Source organism: Papaver somniferum, chromosome 6 (genome assembly GCF_003573695.1).
Source record: "Papaver somniferum cultivar HN1 chromosome 6, ASM357369v1, whole genome shotgun sequence".
Classification (NCBI taxonomy): Eukaryota; Viridiplantae; Streptophyta; class Magnoliopsida; order Ranunculales; family Papaveraceae; genus Papaver; species Papaver somniferum.
Window position 1 is genome coordinate 156,783,271 of NC_039363.1, and position 24,138 is coordinate 156,807,408.

Consider the following 24,138-nt stretch of genomic DNA (forward strand, 5'->3'; position numbering starts at 1 on the left):
TATATTTTAAAAACATTGAGCAAGTGTTGTATAGTTGTGCATCTGCAAAGGTGCCTTTCGACTTGAACCTCTGCATAGTGTTAAACTTTCTTAATACCAGGTGACTAGAGTGACTTGCGTCTTGAACTCTAACTAATATTAGATTGTTTAGCACACACAACTATATCTAGAGTAAAGTCCTTAAGTTCGCACATTAATGCCATGTGCTTATCCCTTTTTTTTTTAACAAATGATCTAGAGAAATACCCAATCTCTCATAGAAGGCGGCCACACCTTCACATTCGTATAGGTGAGTCTATCAAGAATACTCATGTGTATACCACTCTAACTTAAGAGCTATAGACATCATTAAGAATTAAAAACTCATCCTGTTTCCCACTTCAGGATATCATGTTATGAGAATGCATGACTCTATCATATCATTTATAATTTCGTCTAGTCCTTTTGAACCTATTTCTAGGTTGGGTATCCATTACAAATGAATCAACTTCTAACGGGAAAAAGTCCCATGCTTTTAGAGGTATTCCATACCTTTTCTCTTGCTAATCCTTTCGTCAAAGGATCAGCTAAGTTTCCTTCAGATCTCACATGATCTACTCTAACAATGCCAGTTGTGAGAAATTCTCTAACTGTGTCGTGATTTCGACGTATCTGTCGATTCTTATTGTTATTATAATAATTCTCTACTACTCCGATAGTTGCAGTACTATCGCAGTGGATCAAAGTGGCTGGTATCGGTTTTTCCCATACTGGAATGTCTGACAACAGACTCTTCATCCATCCTTCCTCTTCACTAGCTGCTGCTAGTGCCATCAATTCAGCCTCCATCGTAGATTGGGCTATAATTGTCTGTTTCTTTGATCTCCAAGATACAACGCCCCCAAGAATAGTAAAAATATATCCATTGGTGGCCTTGGAATCACTTGAAAGAGTGTTTTAATTATCATCGCTAAATCCTTCAAGGACCGCGGGATACCTCTAATAGTGTAATCCTAGGTTTGTGGTTCTTTTCAGATACCGCATAATCCTCTCGATAGCATCCCAGTGTTCCAAACTAGGATTACTGGTAAACCTGCACAGAACTCCCACTGCATATGCAATGTCTGGTCTAGTACAATCAGTTGCATAACGCAAACTTCCAATTATACCAGCATATTCAGATTTTCTAACACTTTCTCTAGTATTCTTAAACAATTTCAAATTAGGATCAAACGGAGTACAAACAGGTTTACAATCAAAATATTCATACTTCCTCAGATTTTTTCAATGTAGTGAGATTGATCTAAAGAAATACCACTATCGATTCTAGTTATTTTGATTCCCAAGATTACACTAGCTTCACCCAAATCTTTCATGTCAAAATTCGAACTAAGCATGCTTTTAATTTCATTGACAACAGATAAATTGGAACCAAATATCAGCAAATCATCCACATACAAGCAAAAAATCACACACATATCATTCTCAGATTCATAATAGATGCATTTGCCACCTTCATTTATTCTGAAGTTAATTGAAATCATTAAATTATCAAATTTCTCATGTCATTGTTTAGGAGCTTGTTTCAAACCATAAAGAGATTTTTCTAGCTTACATACTTTTTGTTCTTGTCTAGGAATTACAAAACCTTCAGGTTGTTCCATGTAAATTTCCTATTCTAGTTCACCATTCAAAAAAGCAGTTTTCGCATCCATTTGGTAAATAACAAGATTATGAATAGCAACAACAACAATCAAAACACGTATTGATGTTAATCTAGTAACATGAGAATAAGTATCAAAAAAGTCTACGTTTTCTCGTTGCCTAAATCCTTTAGCAACCAGTCTAGCCTTGTGCTTATCTACTGTTCCACCAGGTTTGAGTTTCCTTTTCAAAACCCATTTACAACCTATAGGCTTACAACCCGTCTAGCCTTGTGCTTTCTCCCAACATATGTTCAATGCTTCCTCTCTCCCTCCTTAATGATTCATCGGTGATATGAGAGGATGCAAAGAGATCTGTGGATTTGAAGTACTTAAAGCAGAGTCAAGATGGCAGATAACTCTATACACCAACAATTGTGTCGCATTTAACAAACTCTATCAATTTAATGATTGTTCGTTTATTCTTTCAATCAGGAGATTCATGGGTTCATCTTTGAAATTCTCATATGTTCATTTATCCAAAGAGTTATGTGAAAGATATATAATGCATACCTCTGCCGAAATCATTGATATCAGCATGCACAAAAACTGTCCTGCCAAGAACTTAATGGAATCTGCAATTCACTCAAGAAAACAAATGAGAAAAAGAAACCTCCAAAGGGTACAACTATTCTAAATAGAAAAACTTTACACGGGAATGATAAGAGAATTATGTAAAATTATAAAATGGCGTAATAAGGAATAAGTTATAATACCTGGGTAACTTTAATAGAAACGTCAACAACCCCTAAAACATTCAAATTTAACGAAATTACTCAAAGGCAAAAGAAAAAAAAATCAAAAAATAAGAAAGGCTAAAAAGAACAGAAAGACAATTCAAATATGCACAAGGAGAGACCATAAGGTCCATCAAGAAACTCATTTTAAGCTACATAGCCTACATGAAAGTTGGCAATTTACAGAACATCACTATAAGAATTCCTCATTTTCTGATTTACGAAGATAATTTAGCAATTTACAAAGCCTACATAGCGATTTGACTGGCTGCGATGAAAAAAGGCATATGGAGAACTGCGTAAGAATCCAAAGTTTTCAGTAATTTAATTGCAAAATGGCAGCAAAAAATCATTCATCTTCAGTTGATATATCTAGATCCAAACCGCTTTTGAGTAACATTCCTTTTCTGAATCGCTTCACTATGGAGTCCAGAAAGTTTTTTGACCATAATGTTTAAAAATGACACAGCTAAACCAATCAATAAAATCAAATCAAATACTAATCAGTATGTGTCATGCTAAGTAAAATAGAGCATAATGCTCGGATAAATCATTTACAATTCATAATGCTCAAACAAATCATTGGCAAAATTGGACATGTAAATTGGATGTTTTGTATTGCTCAAGAATTGAGTTGCATGCTGCATATCTCGGGGTTAGCAGAGATAATTTGGTATGTCTACCTTATGACTATTAACTAAAATATGTCTATAGTTAACTAATTGTTGAGCTCCAAGAATGGTCGAAATACCCAATCGAAAAAGTATATTCAAGTAAATACATGAATTTAGGTTAATTATACTAAATTTCAATCGTCAAATCATTAAATACCTAAAGGGTATCATAATTTACTATTTCTCTAAAAAATCAATCTAATCAAAGATTATTCAGAAAGAATCTAATGCATTTGACCACGGGTGCGGGGCAAAGCCCCGCCACACTAAATTGGCTGATCCCATCATCCCCGGTGCGTAGAACGGGTTACATACTAGTGTCATGTATAAAAACTACATATAGTTCAATGTTTGACATGAAAAATAATATGGATGTAATACAAAGATGAGATTCTAACTTTACAATCTACTCCCTCCGTTTCAAAAAGACAGTCCGGTTTGACTTTGCCAAGATATTAAGGAGACCATAATAATTTACATTCCTACCCTTAATTACCTGTCTAATTTATTTCAATAAAAATGTTAGTAATAAAACCTACCAAAAGTTGTTGTGGAAGTTAATTTGGAACCATATATATTGTCTTCATAAAGGAACGAAGGATATCTTTGTTTCCTTATTTATACAGATTTCATTAATATTTTAGATTTGGTCCCATCAAAAAAGAATTTATGAATATAAAAAATTTAAGGGTATGTTAGAGAGTTCATTGGAAAAATATGACCATAAACATAAGCTGGACACATTTTTGAAACTGACCAAAATGGAATAGAGGATGGTCTTTTAGAAACAGAGGGAGTAATTCTAATGACAATAAAAGTTATAAATAAATAAAATAGAAGAATATATATAAACGGGTATCTATAAATTTTCCTCAAAGGTTTGATGCACTCCCGAAGGTCCCAGATTCGAATCCTCGATTGCGCAATACTGCAGAATTTGACATGGAAGGTAAAGTTATCTTACCCCCGCCCTTGCAACATAATCAGTCCCCTTATCCGCTTCGGCTCCCTTGGCCGGTTCCTCATGAGGCTCGCTGGTACGATAACACGACAACATGTTCAAATAATGCAGTACGTTATTGGAGCTCAGCTTGTTGTTAGGCTTCCGACTTTTTTTTGTAACAATACTTTTTATCTGATAATAAAATTTTTATATATCTATGCGTACAAAACATGAGTGTTTGGTGTTTCACGCAACGGCTGAGATACATTCTCATTTTCTACGTTGTGGTTGGTATTTCCCCCTCCCAGTATCATCTATGATCTATTGACCCAATATGTCGCGTTTTTATGCCCCGCTCATCTCTAATCAAGTGTCATTAATTTCTTTATTTTGCTCCCCAGGAAAATTGAAAACCTATGAAAACGCGAAGAAATAAAACTCGAAAGACTTTTGATGTGAAACGGCAAACCCGTGCATTTTGCTTGGTATTTTTTTCATTACCTAAATCTCCCAATAGATTCTTCTTCACTTTCCTTGGCACTTCATCTGCCGCTACCTACAAATATATTTAGAGAAAAGGTTGGTTTACTTTGTGTTTCAAAAAAAAACATAGCTAAAGATTAGGTTGCGGAGATTATAGGAAATAAGTAAGTTGGTGAAATCCATCAAAAGACATTAAAGAGAGAAAAATATTTGTATTCATTTGAGTATATATTTTAAATTCTTCGTTCCTTAGTTTCGTGGTGGTGATTTCCAATGTCTCTTGCAGGTCCGTCAAAGATTTTTTCTCAATGGTAACTCATAAACATCTTCATGTTGATCAGATTGTGGGGTTAGTCATTCCTTCTTATGCTTCTTCTTCATGGTTCCATTTTTGTTGGTAGCTTTATTTTCATTTTGAATCATCTATACATGTTTATAGTTGAGCAATTGAAATTCCAAAGGGTATTCTTAGTTGTTTTTTCTATAACAGAGGTTACTTGGTTGAAGTCCTATTTTTTTACTGGGTGTCTATAATAATAATACAATTTGTCAAGATTCTAACAACATTATCATATTTCATTTAAGAATGTAAAATTATGATTTCGTTCAATAGCTGTTGTTAGAGCATTGCTCGGTCAAACTCGCATGCGTTGCTATCTCAAGCATGTTTGTCAATGTTAGTGATCAAAACTATAAGTCTTAATTTCTAGTCTACTATAGCTAAGGTCTCAGACTAGGATAGAAAGTGTAGTTGAGCTCAAGAACTCCATAGAAATCATCATGCAAGACGAAGAACTACTCAAGGAACTGGTGGAACTTCATTGACTAAAAGGTATGTGGAGACTTGAACTTATCTATCACCCAAAAGTCTATTTATCTCCTATCTTGAGAAAAATTCTTTTTGATATATAGACTTTGATTGTACACATTTGGTATTTCGAGCCGAGTTTATCTCGCCTATATATTTCTCGAAATATGTGTTGGTAAGCTTTCACTTTATCCAAGTTCATCTTTACCTAGTGACGAAAGTCATGTTACGTTTCAATCACTTTGAAAATTGCTCTGACGAAACATGGTTTGTTAATAACAACTATATAACGTCCTCTGAGAATGTTTCAATGATTGAAATGAGAGTTTAGATTATATAACCATTGGTGGATATAAGCATTGTTGTGGAAACACATATATATATAAGTCCTTATTCCTTGAACCGAATTTTACGAACTTTGTTGATCAAGAGAACCGGAATAGTGGCGTGAGCTAAGTCCGCGAACCCAGTCCTCGAACTTGAGTTGGTTATATCTAAAAACGATTTTTCTTGAACTCATGTTTATATAAACTAAGGAATGCTTTTGCAAACCGTGGCTATAAATTTCATGAACCGATTCGAGTGAATCAAATCGTTTTTGCTTCGATTGTGTCTTGTGTAGTTGCATAAGATATAAGCAATTGAACAACTCTCTAACTAGTTCATTTGAGTCATTTGAACTAGTTATGGTGAAGAATAATATGGTTGATATGAAATTGCTCATATGGCTAACCATTTGGTTAACTATTTTTGAACCAACAAATGTACAAGTTTGGGTACGGTTACACGAACCTAAAACGTGCATTTCATTTGTGTGTAACAAGCTAAGTTTTCGATCCAACGGTTGAAAGATATTAGCTTGAATCTAATCAGGTTTTCATCTAACGGTGAATATTGAATGCTTTGTTACCAAGCTAACATTGATTGCGAACCCTGATTTGAAAGACTATATAAAGGAGAACTCTAGCAACTGGGAAACTTAATCCCCACACTTTACGTGTGATACTAGTTGTGCTAAGCTAGAGTCTATTCTCCTTTAAGCTTTGGTTTCTTCTTCTAAACCAGGTTAACGACTTAAAGACTTCATTGGGATTATGAAGCCAGACCGATACTACTTTCTCGTAGTTGTGTGATCTGATCTTTCAATTTTCTGTCGTACGAGTTCAATTAAAAGAATTGGCTTGAGATTATATCTCCGATAGGACAAGATAAAAAGTAATCACAAACATCTTCGTCTCATCGTTTGTGATTCCACAATATCTTCTTTCACCGCGTCGATTAAGATTATTGTGAGGTGATTGATAATACTAGGATGTTCTTCGGGAATATAAGTCCAGGTTACCAATTGGTTCCTGTTCACCTTGATTTATCAAAAGACGGAACAAAACTCGTAGGTATATTCGTGGGAGACGGATTTATCTATTACCCTAGACTTTTCTGTGTGATACAGATTTGTTTATTAAAGTCTTCGACTTTGAGTCGTAGCAACTCTTAGTTGTGGGTGAGATCAGCTAGGGGAATCAAGTGTGTACTATCCTGCTGGGATCATAGACGTAGGATCATAACTGTACCTTGGATAAGTGTGAGATTGATTGGGGTTCAACTACAGTCCAGACAGAAGTTAGTTTGGAGTAGGCTAGTGTCTGTAGCGGCTTAATACAGTGTATGTTCAATCTGGACTAGGTCCCGGGGTTTTTCTGCATTTGCGGTTTCCTCGTTAACAAAATTCTGGTGTCTGTGTTATTTCTGTTCCGCATTATATTTTGTTATATAATTGAAATATCACAGGTTGTGCGTTGTTCAATCAATTAGAATATCCGACCTTTTGGTTATTGATTTAAATTGATTGACACTTGGATATTGGTCTTTGGTACCATCCAAGTTATCTCTCTAGTATTTGATAAAGACTCGCATATTTCTATTTGCTTGAGTATATATCAAATCGAGAGATTGAGATATAAACTCTTTGATATACTTTTTATCTAGATTGAGTCCGATTGTCTAGTTGATTCTCTAAAAAGTATATTGGAGTTTGTCCATACAGATTGTTAAGAGAAATATTGGGTGTGGTTGTTGTACCCCTTTTTTTGTAGCTGTTAAACCATACGAAATCATACATATGTATGCAAATATATACATTTAAACTCCGAGTCTTGTAAAGAAGTTATTACTCTCACTTCCCATAAAGGGATCTAACCTGAATATTACAAAAATCAGGGAGAGGAAGCGCAAGCTAAAGAGAATTTCAATAATAATTTCAGTTAGAAATCAGTTTGAATTGAATCAACGTTATTTGTAGTTCAATCATTAAATGTTCAACTGAATTATCAACATGTATTAAATAGCCTTAAGTTATCATATGGGTTACTTTATAGGAATGCTCGCACTCATACAACCGAGGGAATAATATGAGAAAAATCTTGCAGTCTATTTCTTTCTAAACGGATCAAGTGTTAGTCATATATGAGTTTAGGATGATCTTGAACGGTGAATCAAGGACAAATCAACGCTAAATGGGAATGGCTGGCGATAAAGCAGAGCCCAAGTGTTTGTTCATGTAGGCATCCATTGGACTGTAAATATCTTTTTGGTACCAAACATCGTTTAAGCTAAATCCAACTATACCCCACTATTTAAGCAACAACATATACCATTCGCATTGCATAGATCCGTGCCATTCAGCCATACATTGTATCATAAGCTTTAGGTACCAAATCTCTCAACGTCATCTGTACACAACCAATTTCGAGAACGCAATAACAACCAATTTTGAGCGCGACACAAAATACGCAACTAATGTGATATCTTCTCTTGCTTTGCAGATTATAGTTATGGCGCAACAAACCAGTTGCATGTCACATAAATATCTTATATTATCTCCATTAAAGTCACGGTAGAACAAGTTCCACTTCCAGGTGAGTCTCAAATTTCATGATATTTACAAATTATATATCCATTTTCATATCCCCCTATCCAAACTCATCCGTACAAAGCTTTACAATTTGGATTCACTCATATGACATGCCCACAAATTAAAGTATTAACTATGTTAATAAGAAAACCAATAAGGTCTTTGTTAACCTTCTTGGATAGTTTTCATGAATTTTTTGTTGTTGTGAATAAGGGAATCACTAAGGTTTTTGGAGTTGACCCAATCATGAGCAGAAAGTAATGATCTTGCTTGTTAGAGCATTAATCGGTTGAACCCACCAAGCGTTGGTATTTCAAGGTTGATTGTCATATTTTAGTATCAAAACTCAATTAGAGTTGCTTGATTAAAATTACTAGAGTCAATTTCGTTTAGGTTAGACTCAAAAGTCTAGGAATGTTGAGACATACAAGTACTACTTTGAACACCTGAAGAACGTAAAGACGTATCGACTACAACGAAGACATCATCCTTCAATTTGAGGTTAGTGATACTGACTTGACTTGTTTCCATTCCTATCATTTCTTTGAAGTCGTTTAAGATTGAAAACATAACATGCGACAATCTAGTTTTAGACTTGGTCATAATATTATGATCAAAGTATCAAGGACGTATATTGAATTACGAAGTTTAACGTTTGTCTTTTTGTTTGCGTATAAAAACGACTTGCTGGTTTTCTAGTAAAGAGTGGGGGGAGGGGGCAAGTGCTCAATGAAGCAAATACTCGAAATAACAAATCGCCTGAACCTTTAAACAAATGTATTCCATGGGAGTACTTTGAGTTCGAGAGACTAATCTGTATGACCCTGGGCTAAACCAAGAAAATGGACGTTCCAGGTTCAATTCGGTCACAAGAGGAGGAGAAGGGTCGGTCTGTAAGGAGGGAAGCCGATATTGTCTGGAGATCAATTGAGATTGATATGTTAGTTATGTGATGTGTTGAACTGCTTAGAAAATGATTCTCTGTGTAGACGAGATAAATCTTCTGAAAGTGTTTTATAATTGACAACGATGAGCCTGACTCGTGTGTCGTGATTAAGTTTGGTTAATCGTTCTTATCAAATCACAGGTTCATAAAGCTATTTATTACAACACATCAATCTCCTGTAAGTGGTGACATTTGAAGGAAGTAGAAGAATGGGAAGTGGGAGAACGTGTAAAAAAACACTTCCACTTTGCATGGAAAACTTGGTTGATCGACCATCCACTATTTCATTTACTCCTTGTCAGCGCGACTTACCACAACTCTCATCATGGATGTGTCTCGCATCGCATGTGCTGTAGGCCGCCAGACCAAAACCCTAGTGATATCTCCTCATATGACATGAATTGGTGTCTCATGTGTAAGTTTGCTTTGCAAACGTATTTTATGTGGTCAACCTTTGACCTAAGTTTGCGAGACTTAACTAATCTTAGAGCATAACTCGGTTGAACCCACCAAACGTCGGCATGTCACGTTTGGTTGTCATATTTTAGTATCAAAACCCGTATAGAGTCGCTTGATTAAATACTAGATTCAACTTCGTTTAGGTTAGACTAAAAGTTCTAGGAATGCTGAGACGTACAAGTATTACTCCGAAGCCCTGAAGAATGAGAAGAAGTAACAACTGCAACAAGGACATCATCCTTCCACTTGAGGTTAGTAAACTGACTTGACTTGTTTCCACTCCTAATGTATCTTTCAAGTCGTATTATATTGAAAACACAACAAGCAAAGTAGTATATATATAATAGTCTAGTGATTAGACTTGGTCATATCATTATGATCAAAGTGTCAAGGAATCTATTAAATTACAAAGTATAAACGCTTATCTTTTGGAACTTCGTAAATATTACATCAACATAATCTTTGTATTTAGTTACTTGATTATGTGTAAGCTACAGGTGTTGATTTCATCTTAGAAAACAATATTTTATAACATTTGTTTAAAGGAAGTACATATACGCACTTGTTTTGTAATCGAAAGGAAATCATGATTAGTCAGGTTCTTTATTGAATATCTTTTGGATGACCAATACAAGATGACAAGGTAGAACTAATCTTAACTTATGTTGAGAACTGAGGTATAACTGATCATAGCCTATAGGATGTAGCAAGTTGTAATGGGTCACAAGCTACTTTGTGGAGAAAGGTGTAACCCGTCACAAGCTACACTGGAAGTTAGTTGTAATCGGTCACATGCTACTTTTGGAAACAAGGTGTAACCGGTCACAAGCTAACTTGGGAAGTATGGTGTAACCGATCACAAACTACCTTTGGGAATCATGATGTAATCTGTGACAACCTAGTTTGGGAAGCATGGTATAACCGGTCACAACTTACATTGTGAGTCATGGTACAACCGGCCCAATGACCAAAACCGAGTTTCCAATATTCACATATCTCTTTATGTTTTACGTGATCTTGGAATTAGGTTTTGCTGAGATAAACTTCTAGATGTCGACATCATTTGAACATGTACGTAACTCTTATCATTAATTGTTCAAAGATATTCCTTGATGCTCAAGGAGATCTATACCGAAATATTGAAAAGCATTTAATTATGATTTTCATAATATATGTTTTAATTACCAGCAATTAAAGCATATCCTCTGGAAAATATTATTAGTTAATGTGCTACACTAATAAAAGAAATTTTATATGAGAGATTTCAGAAATATGGTTTGGAATTTAAGTGGAACTAGGAAAACAGAAATTAGGTATTTTAATGTTAATATCTTGAGAATATTTTTGGTTTTCGAATTTCCTTGTTGTCCAGGAAAACTTCATTCTTGTTGTTTCGAATTTCCTAATTAGGCAAAATCTCTTACGATCGCTCGTTTAAATACTTTTGTGGTATCAAAAAGCTCTACGAATACCGTTGGTGGGAAACTAGATAATTGCATTGTTATTTTAGTTTTCGATTATTGATTTGATTGACTAACAGTTTTTGAAACTTTGATTGCACCTAGTTTTTTTTTTTTTTTTGAGAACATTCTCTTCTGATATAAGACTCACTCAAACTAGATCAAAGTATCGATGGGATCTTTAGAACCATTTTCCGATCTAAAGACATTTTGTGGTAATCCATTGTTAATAGACTTCGTTCTGCGTGTGATTGATCACTAGAGGATTCAAATTGTGTTCTGCGAGTTATTGAAGGCAATAAAATATTTGAAGATGAAGAAGAGTGTTAGTACATGAAATTAATTACCCTTGGAAAGAGGGATCCCCTTAACTCTTTGGGAGTTCCTCCTAAGAGATGAAGACTTAGGGACTAGGCCCAACCCATTATAGAGTAATGGGTTACCCTAGTTCAAAGGGATAAGTGGAGGAAATTGGGGTTAACTTCTAGATAAGAGAGGTGTCTTTCCCTTAGGCCCATAATAACTTGAAAAAAAGGGGGAAATGGTAGTTTAGTAATATATTAGTCGCATGGGTGCTTAACCATAAAGGGGGAGGAAAGATTATTATAAATAGGAAGAAAAGGTACTTGGAAAGACACTCTTAATCCATCTTATCTCTCTTAACTATTCATCATCTTGGGGTACTTGTTGTTATTAGGACTAGTTCCTCCTACCCACTTTTACCCTAACAACACTGCAACCACAATGGGAGGTCCTTAGTTTCTTATCCAGCAAGATGCTCCCAAGCACGAGTCAGGAGGTACAAGCGGATAGAACAATCCCTAACATAGACGTTGAAATGGTAGAATATTCACATGGAGATAACGACGGAAGAGATAGAATCCGGGTATTAGTTACCATACCTATCGTACAAGGCGCAACAACCCCACCAAAGAGAGGAGAACTAACCAAGGGGAAGAAAGTTTCCAAGACAAGTGGAGAAGAGCTTTTTGAGATGCATAAGGAGTTAGAGGTGTCTATCAAAAGACAACACGAGTTGCGTGGATTAATGAAGCGAGCAAGAGAGTAAAACGCGACAACTTCCATAGTGGTTAGCGCTAAAAACACTATCAAAGGAGGGTTACTGTTATTGATTTGGGAAGTTGTACGTAAAAAGTAGGAGAAGAAATCGGGAAATACATCAAGAGCTTCAAAAAATTTGCGCTGGAATGCCATGAAGATGCTTCGGAGGAACGCTTAGTAGAAATATGCATCAAGGGGATGGAAACTATTTTTAGACTAAATTTAACAAACTTTAAGTTCGAAACCTTTGTTGAGGTTGAAAAGGCTGCAGCCCGGATATCCGATTGCGCTAACATTATGAGCTCAGGAGGAGTCGGTCATACCTGGCAACAACATTCTGTAAACACTGAGTCTGCACCAACATTTAACAGTCGACCCCAAACAAATGACAATGGGAGAGGAGCATCCGCTTTCAATTTGTATCGAGGGAAATCAGGAAGAAGAGGAGAAAAGACGGACGGAGGAAGATCCAATCCGCCTCCCACTCTCCCTTGTAGCAAGGAGAAAATCTTGGTACTATTTGATCAACGGGTAGCAAACAAAGAAGACACTTTGCCTCCAGTCGCAGTAGAACCAACTGCAGCAGACAAACTCACAAACGATACTGTGATTTTCACAGAAGAATGTGTCACCCGATTGTGAAGTGTTTCTCTCTCCGATACATCGTCCAGAGGAAGCAAGCTAAAGAGGAGTTAGAGATAAGAGACCAAGATGTAAACAATGATCCTCTCCCTCAGCATCAAGTCATGATGATCTCACATGACCCAGTGGATGGAGAAACTTGGAGACCCTGGGAAGATGCGGAAAAATAAGAAGCGTGTGAAGCATCTGAAACAACAACCTTCTCGGATACGAATGGAATCGCCAGTAAGTTATCTCAAACCGTCTTGGCGCAACAGTTTTTTTATTCTTTAGGGTTTAGTGAGCACCAGATCCGGGAAGCATTGAAAGCCATTGCTGCGATAGATGCAGGAAAGCTCTATGATCCAGCGCCCAAAGGGGCCATTGTCTTTATGGATGAAGACATCTGTTATCCAGGGGAACATCTCCGCCCCTTGTACCTAAACGCTAAAATTAACAAGCAACCACTCAAAAGAGCGTTCCTAGATGGAGGAGCCTCACTCAACTTGATTTTGTTGCACACATTGGAGCTTCTCAGGGTACCGCAATCGGCAATAAAGACGCATGCGACAACAGTAAGAGGATTTCACGGGTAGACTCAAATAGTAAACGGAATATTTCATTTGGTAATGAAGATCGGGCCTATTAGAGCGCTCATATCCTTTTATGTACTCGAAAATGACACTACGTTTCATGTGTTACTCGGTAGGGGATGGCTATTAAATCACAAAGTAGTAGTGTCTACCTATCACCAATGCGTCAAAACCAATATTGGAGGCAAGCAATTCCGCATCCCTGCCACAAGTAACCCCTTTGGACTGGAAAAATCTTACATGGCGACGCAGTATGTGCAACCTACTTTGATCAGGAAGTACAACCGGATCTCTTAACACCCCTACCCAAATGGGAGGAATTTCAACCAAAAGAGCATGTGAAGGAGAAAAATAAATCATTGTTCATCCTATCACGAATGGGACCCGCTGCAGCAAACAAAATGGCGAAGGTTGAGGCAAAAAATTCCCATTTTAAACGTTTATCGCGACCAGAAAGGGGGGCACGTGTACCGCTTATAGCAATTAGTCGGGGAGGTCTCCCAGCATCAACAGCAGTGTGCAATGTCGTCAATACACGAAGAAATGATGGAGACATCCCCCACAGTAGAGGAAGATCACAAGGAAGCAGATGCAGAAGTCACGGTGGAAGAAGTAATGAAAAATTACTTGAAGATGGAGTAAGTATCGACAACATTAAACGGTCTTGAAGGAGGAAGTTACGGAAACGCAGTACTACGTTGTCTATCTAAGGAGAAAGCGGAGGTAGTAATGGACACGACTCATAACGCGGAATACCAAGGTATACGAAAACTATTTTTACAACTTTATGAAGGCGGGTACTATCGGCCGACAATTAAATTTGACATAGTCGAGCATGTGCGGAATGCCAACAATGTCAAAGTCATGGTCCATTAATTCGAGCTCCGCATACATTATTGCATAGTGTTGTCATCCCTTGGTCCTTCCATAGCTAGGGATTTTATATCATTGGAATGATAAATCCAAACTCGTCAGGATGACATAAATACATCGTTATGGCGATAGAATATTTTACAAAATGAGTGGAGGCCATTCCTTTACGCAATTACGTTGGTGTCACTATTTTCGCGTTCATCAAAGAATACATAATTTATCAGCTTGGGCACCAATGATTATCCGGTTGGACAATGGAACTTCCTTCGTCAATAAAGATGTCAAGGATTTACTTAATCAATATGGAATCAAGTTCCACACCTCAACTGCTTATAACCCGCAGGGAAATGGGAAGGATGAGGCTACTAACAAGACATTATTGAGAATCCTAAGCCGGACAGTGTATGATCATCATAAAAGCTGGCACGAACAACTACCACTTGCGCTATGGGCATATCATATCTCCAAGAGAAGCTCGACTGGAGCCTCGCCGTATTCCCTACTATATGGAGAAGATGCAATATTGCCAACAGAGATAGGCATCCCTTCATCATGTGTGGCAATGGCTAGTCTCACTACCCCGGAAGAAGTTAGCAGGTTCGCTCACCTAGACACTCTAGAAGAATGGCGGGCAAAGGCTGAACGTTTCGCGGAAAAATATAGACAACAGACGACAGACCAGTACAATTAGAAGGTGAAAGAGCGGACATTTTTTGTAGATGATGTGGAATTGAAGATCGCCCCTCACGTACACCAAAATTCAAATGCCGGAAAGTTTGTAGCAAATTGGGAGGGTCCCTTCATGATCAGACAGGTCGCGGAAAGCGGATATTATTGCCTCAAACGGATGAACGGATCTCGAGTCAATGCCCCTATTTTTTAGCTGAAATGTACGACTAATTACAAATCACAAATAAAAATCGAATTCTCTATTTTCATATCTTCTAGAGCCACGAGTATGACTAGGCTCCGTGTATAACCCACCAAATAAATATCAGCCCCGAGTATGGCTGGGTTTCGTGCATGGCCAATGAAATGTGAAATAGATCCGAGTATGGCTAGGCTCCGAGTATAGCCCATAAAATAAATTTCATCCCTGAGTATGGCTGGTTTTCGCAAATAACCAATGAAATGCGCAATAGCCCCGAGAATGACTTGGCTCCAAGTACACCCCATAAAATAAACTTCAGCCCCGAGTATGGATGGGTTTCGCGCATGACTAATGAAATGCGCAATAGCCCCGAGTATGGCCAGGCTCCGAGTATAGCCCATAAAATAAATTTCAGTCCAGAATATGGCTAGGTTTCGCGCATGACCAATGAAATGCGTAATAATCTTGATTGTGGTTAGGCTCCGACTATGACCCACAAAATAAGTAATATAGCTAAATTCCAAATATAGCTCATAAGACAGACATCGATCCCGAGTATGGTTAGGATTCGCGCATGAAATGCACGATTACCTAGAGAACGATTGGGTTCCGGGTGCATCCCGTAACATAACACCCGTCTAAGCATAATTAAATCTCCTTCTTAACAACTTTGAACATGAGTAAGCTGATACAACATACGCATAAACATGTGGCTTATACACGAACATATTTCACAATACTCTAAGAATGTTAGGAGGTAAATATTTCCTTCGTTTCCAGACAATTGATAACAAACAATATCAGAGATATGGAAACATCCGATACATATTTCTTTACTATATGAAAAGAAAAATTTAGACAGGCTGACACGACTCGACAAATGACAACAGAATTGTGCGCGCACGTTTCCGCCGACTGCTCGCAACAGCAAGCCTACGCTCCCAATACTCCATTCGTGAGCGCGCATCGGCGAACGACTCCAATGCTTTGGTACAATCAATAGACCCTTCTATTGAAGGATTGACATGATAAGTATCCAATATATCCACATATAGGTCCATTGCATAAAGGTATTGTGCCTGACTTGTTGCAAACATATTATCGTATTCTTGCATAATCGAGCGTCCCTAGATATAGCGGCTCGCAATAACTCTAAACTTTGATTCCTGAGGGATACAGATAACTCATCAATTCTTTTCTCGATACCTTAACCCATAATACTCTTCTCTTTTTTCGATCTCCTCCAGAAAATATGAACACCTAGATATAGATTAAAAAAAAACGGGGGAAGCATTTTTGAAGTCCAAGGTAATGCATGGAGAGCCTCGTGCGCATCATTCAGGTCTAACCTAATGGATTCTGTGGAACGGTTTATTTCGATATAGTGAAAATAAGTCACCAAGCGCCGCTCGCGACAATAACCCCGATACTCAAGCAATGTCATATATGGCAATTTGCCCCTGCTACGCACCTCCATCACATGCTGATCTGCTTCCGCCAAACGTGCATGCCAACAAGAATTCTCAATATCACAAAAGTCATTCGCAATTTGAAGTACATCCAGAAGCCGATTGAGGTGTCTTATTTCTGACACTAGTTGCACACGATCGGCCATGAGCTAAACACAAATATCTCTCTTTTAATTTTTTAATTTTTCCTTAAGATCTAAACTCATGAATTGTACAACTTATATACTCAAAGTTGGACACAAAATTCAAAAAATACTTCACATAATTTTAAGAGAACAAAAAAAAAGAAATCACAATCATGATTGCCCCGCTATAAGCATGCAGCAATGCGCAATATCCTGATCCAAGTCATGCATCATCAAAAGTACTTCATCATGTTCAATACTAGCAATAACAAAACTAGCGCACCGAGTACTCGATGTAAACCTTGCATAATCTTATCTGATGCATGCGCCTGCCGCGCAATCTGAAGAATTTCATTATCTTATTACAAGCTTTACGCGCCTTCTCACGATGAATTAATCTATGGGTTTGCAACATTCCCACTTCATCCTTTAGCACCAACAAATGCGCCAGCTCGTTCCGCTTACCAGAAGAATGCATAAGAGCGGACATAGAACCCAGGGTCAAGGTATACCCACTGTAGATGGGGAAAAACGATTTGCTGGTTTTTACGGAATTGAGGAGACGACCGTGCGGAGGAGATGCCTTGAACCGAGTGAAATGTTTAACCTCACACAGATGCACTGCAAGAAGGGAGTGCTTTAAGTTCGAGAGATCAATCTGTAGGACTCTGGCCTAAACCGAGACAATGGCGGTTCCAGTTCGGTCACAAGAGAGGATGAGTCGATCTGTTGAAGGGAAGCTGAGAAATGTGTGAGATCAATGGTGATAGAAGATTGTAGGTGTATTGTGTATTCTGCGTGAAGAAATAAGATAAGTTCTTATTGATTGAATTTGCTCTGTTGAGAGTATTTTTGCTTGGACGTTGAGTTCTTAATATCTTGTTTTCTGTTGATGAGAGATTGTCTTGTTTTTCAATCATGATTCAGAGACTTATTTATATTGCAAGAATTGTAAATACCTTGATCCCATGAAGTGTGACAGTTGCTAGAGTCAAAGAGTATGGAAGTGGAAATCGTGTTAAAACCAGTTGCTCATCATGCGGAGACTTGGTTGATTTTCCATCCACTACTTTCCTAACTCCTCCAACTGATTCCACGACTTGCTCACATTCTCATCGTGTGTATCAACACACGTGCCGTAGACCGCCAGACCAAAACCCTAGTTAATATCCCCCCATGTGACACGATTTATGTCTCGTGATTGTGGAGTCTGCAAGGCAGACATGTATTTAGTTAGTCAGTTGCTGACTTTATGGGACGACGAGTCCTTGTATTGCTGAGTCGAACGTGATTTACAAATGTTCTAAGACTCATGAATTGAACGTGTCTGTTGAGACAGAGGTATGATTCTCGAGTAAATGTTGATACTTAAAGTGAGAAAATATTTCTCATTCGATGGATTTTTGAATATTGATAGTTGAACCAATATTCCTTGGTCTGAGCAAATATTGCTCATTTGAGCAAATGTTGCTCGTTTGATAAATTATTGGTAACAGAACCAAATAAAATATTAATTTAGAATACTGGCAACTGAACCGAGTATAATTAATTAAAATGTTAATCACGGGACCAATGTAAAATTATTAATGTTTGAATCTGCTCAGAATTATGTTTCACAGAGCTTTGGATTCGAAGATCAATTGTTGATCAATTGATGATTTATTGAAAATCAACCTCGGAGTGAAGGAGGGACCGGCTACATGGGATAATGAGTCGACCATGTAACGCCCAGATGCTCTAGTGAACAAAATATCAAAGTCTCTTGAAGACCAATTGGTGAAAATATAATCAAATGCTGGTTTAATCAATTATTCAAATAATGTTCGTCTGAACCTTAGGTGTTAAACCTAATAAATTATGAAAAGATGAAGGACCGACCAAGGGGTCATGAAACCGGCCCTGGTTGGTCATGGGACCGACTGACGATCGTTTTATGAAATTCCAAGTTGTTTGGAAGAGTTTGAACCTATTGTGAACAAATTAGGTCAAATGATGAAAATGTGTGGGACTGTCCTCTTGCAAGCCAAAGAGCCAACCTTGGTCGGTCAAGGTAATATGCTCATGTCACCAAAGTGTTCGTGTCTCAGTTATGAGAGTTTTGACATTTTCTGATGCGCATTTGAGCAATATTTGAGAAAATATGAATAATTCAGGGTTTTTCAGAAACTGAGGAATTTCCATGAGACGATGGAAATAATAAATAAAATAAGGGATTACAAGGTGTGGGACCACGGCTAGGGCATGGCCGTCCGGCTAGCGATCCCGGTCCGGAGACACCTTTCCCAATTTATGTAATTTCTTTGATGTGAAGGAAAATACCATGAAATTGAGGAGTTTCATAAGGTTAAGGAATTTCCATGAGATGATGGAAATAATAATAAAATAAGGAATCAAGAAGTGTGGGACCGACTATGGCCAAGGAATTTCCTTAAGTGACCTCTAACTCCTATTTGCAGTTATCTTCCCTATAAAGCAATTCATTCTAACCATTCATTAACCACGAACCACAAAAAACAACACCGTAGCTTCTGTGTCTAAGTCATACATTACTCACAAATCATCGGCAAAGATGCCAATAGCTAGATGATTTCCCTTTTTCCTTTTCCTGTTGTTGTTGATAACACCACCTAGCCGCGCCAAACAACCATAACACCCACTTTTCTTGGTCTCCTTTGAGGGTTCGTTTGGCATGCCAATATTAGCAATGCATGACATTCCTAGTTACATATAGTTGTAATAAACAACCTAAACAACCAACCACATTTCTCACACCGCTTCGAGAGTTGCAATTACCTCCCAATTTATTGGCCGGTGAACAACATCCTCGTTCCTGATTGGTCGAAATACAAGTGAGCCCCCTTACATTCCGTGGCCGTCAATTTTAAATCGAATTGATACGATCTGATGCTCTAAATTGAGCGGTAGCGTTCTTTTTTTTTGTGATGGGTGTAAACGAAACCCTTGATTAAAATATTCTTACACGACGTTTACATGATTAAAATAAAATCCAGACGGTCGGATTTGCAACAAGTGAATTTCTAAAATTCAGAAAATCGTAAAGAAGATTAAAACAATTTATACGTAAATACTTTGTTCCCTATTTTTTACCATGCTAAATTGGGGCCTATGCCACTTAAATGGGGCCTATGGATTTCTTCATCCACCCAATAGAAAATGACAAGGGGTGTCTAAAAGATTGTAAAATTACTAAGTTAACCCTTAAAGAAACCTTAATTATTCTAACACAAATACAAACACTAAATCATAACTTAATTAACAAATCCTAATCAATCAAAACTCATTTTATTTTTCAATTTCCATCAAAATTAAAACTAAATCCTAATCAATCACAAAGAACAATTAAAATCTAATTTTTTTTTTTAAATAATAAGAAAACCCAAAATCAGACAATTCAAGTGATTGAGTTAAAATCCCCTTTAAACCATTCCATCTAAGAGATACTCTACAATGATTTACCAATAAATCTTTAAAAAAAAAAATCCGAAAACCCACCCCGAATCGGTTTATATTTTCACCATAGTAACCCGATTGTAATCTTAATCGGGTTTTAATGTGAACCTACATAACCCGATTGTACAATCGGGTTACGTTAGTGAACACATCAACCGATTCTGACTTATTATTCGGATCATTTTGGACCATATGTGCTTCGATTGTGTAGTTGAAAATCTCTGTATACCAACAATCAGTATACATTATCGTCAGTATAAACCTAATCTGAAAAAGCTGCAGCAAACTACCTCAAGAATCAGACTTTATAAACATTTTAGAAGTCCGATTCTGTTACAAATTTCATGAGTCCAAGTTACCCAAAAAAATAAAACCACATTCATTAAGCTTGGTTCAAGTTTGTAAAATACAATATAAGAAAGCGACAAAATATAAGCATTTGATAGATCAAGTTTTTAACATAAGGAAAATACTCATTCCAACAAATAGAGATCATCGAATTGATCCGTCTTGATCAATTTCCCCCATCGCCTCATGCTGGCATCGTATTTTTTTAGCCACTCCTTGGTGACCTCCGTGACCTTGTTAAACTTATCTACCGGTGGTAATGGACAATCATCACATACTCTAAGACCGATATAATGTATGTTGTTATGGTTGAATAAAACAATTCTCCGATCCTTAAGCGATTCATCCCAAATGGTGTATTTTGGTGCGTATGTATAACATGATCCCTTACCAAATAGATGAACAACGCAACTCCACGTTTCCGCCAAGAGATGACCACATAGAGGCATACGCATCCAATGATCTCGGGTAATTGGTCCGTTCCCCCTTGGCCCTTGTACTCTAGCAACCAATTTTTCAAAATTCTTTCTTTTTCTTGTCTTGTTTTTCCTTCCTTCATCACCGATATGTAAAATTCCTTGTCTTCTTCTAAGCGCAAGGCCATCATCTTTCTAAGGTATTGACATTGGGTTAGGTTCTCATCGTCCGACAAACTTATATGGCCTATTTGTTCCGACGCAATGTGATAACCACAATCCCCATCCGCATCCACGTCGTCGGTGGATAACACATAGGTATTAATGATTTCAAGAAGATTCGAGTAATACTCCTCGAATATGGTGTAACACATTCGATGGGGTCTACCTCGTTCATCCCTAGGCATGCTTCCATAACCAAGAGCGGCCCTTAGAGTCACCATAGAACCCTTTTGTCTTGTTTTTCACTTCCATGCACGTAACCTTGATACTCGTGTTGTACTCGCTCGACTCTCTTGAGAAGGAACGATTAGATTGATTGACGCTTGACTCTCTTGAAAAGGAGCGATTGGATCTTCATGTTGCGAAGGAGCGATTGGATTCTCATGTTACGAAGGAGCGCTTGTCCCGCTTTATCCCTTCTTTGGTCGACCACTTTTCCTTTTAGCTGGTGCCTCTTCATTCTCAATGTGTGAAGGAACGTTTGAAACATTTGTCTTCTCTTGTGGCTACTTTCCCCGCTTTCTCCCTTTTTTGGTCGACCCCTTGTCCTCTTATCCGGTGCCTCTTCATTCGCAATGTGTGAAGGAGAGTTTGAAGCATTTTTATTGGCTTATGCTCTACTTGTCCCGCTTTCCCCCATCTCCGGTCAACCCCTTTTCTTTGGAACCTTTGCATCTTCATATTTAGCATCTTCCTTCTCATGTCGATAAAGGATTCTTTTATGACTCAACAACGGGTGTTTTCCGGTACTCATTGCAACCTTAAACTCGTACCTTTTTTGTTTCCTATACATGTTGGAAGGTGGTCTACCCGTCGGTGGTAGCACCGTTGGTTCTCCGACCGGTACCATATGGGGGTTCGCGGCTAGTTTTAAGTCGTACAACAAAACTTTTCTTCCCAAGCCATCCTTTTTTGCGAATTTCTCGATGATTTCTCTTCCAATATCCGTGTCCACAAAGGATTCGAGTGGTTCTTCGGTTGGGGGTGGTTTGAAAGTAAGTTCATTCCAAAACGGATCAATGATTTCAAAAGGAATTCCTCGTTGGTACTTGGCGATCATGTGACGACAAGAAAATCCGAAGGCCGTCATCGTCATACATTTACATTCAATTATTTCATAACTGCTCTACCATCCCATGACCTCCTCCTAAAGGCTGCTCTTGTCGTGTGTATTTGCCTCAAAGTGGACAAGTTATCCTTATCATCCTCCTTAATCTTCCTAAGGATATCACTTGGTTTACGCTTTCATCGACCTTACCGTTTCCCATTGATGTGGTTTCAACCCACAAACGGCCGCGTGTCCAACAAGAGATTCTGTATCATCAAGATTATGACAACCATTCAACACTTTAGAAAGCTTATATACCTTACTATCATCGGGTTTCTTGCGTGTATTAACTATAATCTTAAACGGGCAATCATACTTCTTTGATTTAGTAATGTATTCCCTTGTCGTCTTCTTCACGTACAGTCTGTCCTTTGCCCAGTGACTTTCTTGCTTTCCACCTCTCTCACAAACAAATTCCAAACGATCTTTACTTGAATGACGGCCCAAAACGAACGCGCATTTGATCTCTATTCCCCTGTCTATAAACCATTGCTTTGCATCGTTTCTATCTTTCCGTTCCAAATCGGTGAAATAGTGGGCAGAGGTATCATGACCCAACAGAGATACGGCTTTGGGTTGATCTTCTTCAAATGCCACAACAATATACAACAAATATCAAAAAGTTGATGATTCAAAATCGGTTTATATGTTACAGTCGAGTAAACCGATTACAGGTAATCAGATTATATGTGCAACTATAAATACCAATTAAGGAATTGTCGAAAAAATTTCAAAGTATACAATCAGTTCACCTCTCGTGTCATATAATCCGATTGTTGTTCACATTTCTCCTGGATCTTTTTTCTACAAAATCGGATTACATATGCACGAAAATAAACCGATTGTCAACTTTGTGTATTCTACGTGATTATTCAAGTGAAGAAATCGGATTATGCACATCACCAACAAAAACTGATTCTCGTCACGTACCCATCGCGCCAAAAATTAACTACAATCGGTTTATTTGGTTATGAACAAATACCGATTCATGTACCCAATTTGAGGATTTTACCCAGAATCGATTTATGGCATGCTATCGAATAAACCGATTCTGGGTTAAAGTTTTGAATTTTTTTTCCTTATTCGGCAATTGGGACATGCAAATACATGTTTGTAGATCGTTACAACTCATACCTGTTTATTAGAAGCATTATCACCTTCTTCATCCCGACGAAATTGTTCTTGTGCTTGAATAATATCCTCAAGCATTCTTTGGTTCACTTTATCTTCTTCTTCATTCAACAAATTATCCAATTCGGTAGGATCGAAATCATGATAATCTGATGTACCCCCTTCTTCATCACTACTAGAGTCTTCATCATCACTATAAAGTTTCATTTTTGCTAAGTTCACAAACTCTAGTTTTTCCTTTTTTCCCTCTACTTCTTTCCCTCCCAACCATAAAAAAGAAAAATGATTTTCTACTCTAATCCAAACATTATAATCCTACTCAAACACTTATTAATTTAATAAATATTAACTTAATTAATCATCACTAATTTAATAAGGGTATATTAGGCATTAATATAAATAGTGGATAAGGGGTTTCTACAAATTACTTCCTAATGACCCTATTTTATCGTGTAGTTATAGGCCCCAGTTAAGTGGCATAGTCCCCAATTTAGCCAGGATTTTTTAAGCTAAAAAAATCTCATTTTTTTAAATGATTGGTTTGTTTAATTAAAGAAAAAAAAGCTATGTTTAGGTGATCAGGATAGATTCGTTTTTTAAGGTATTTTGATAATCTATACGGAATTTAACGTAAATAGAATCAGTCTTTCCTAACCATATTTGATCTACTCCATATTTTCATTTTCGTATCTATACATATATACTTTGTATAAAAAATTAATGAC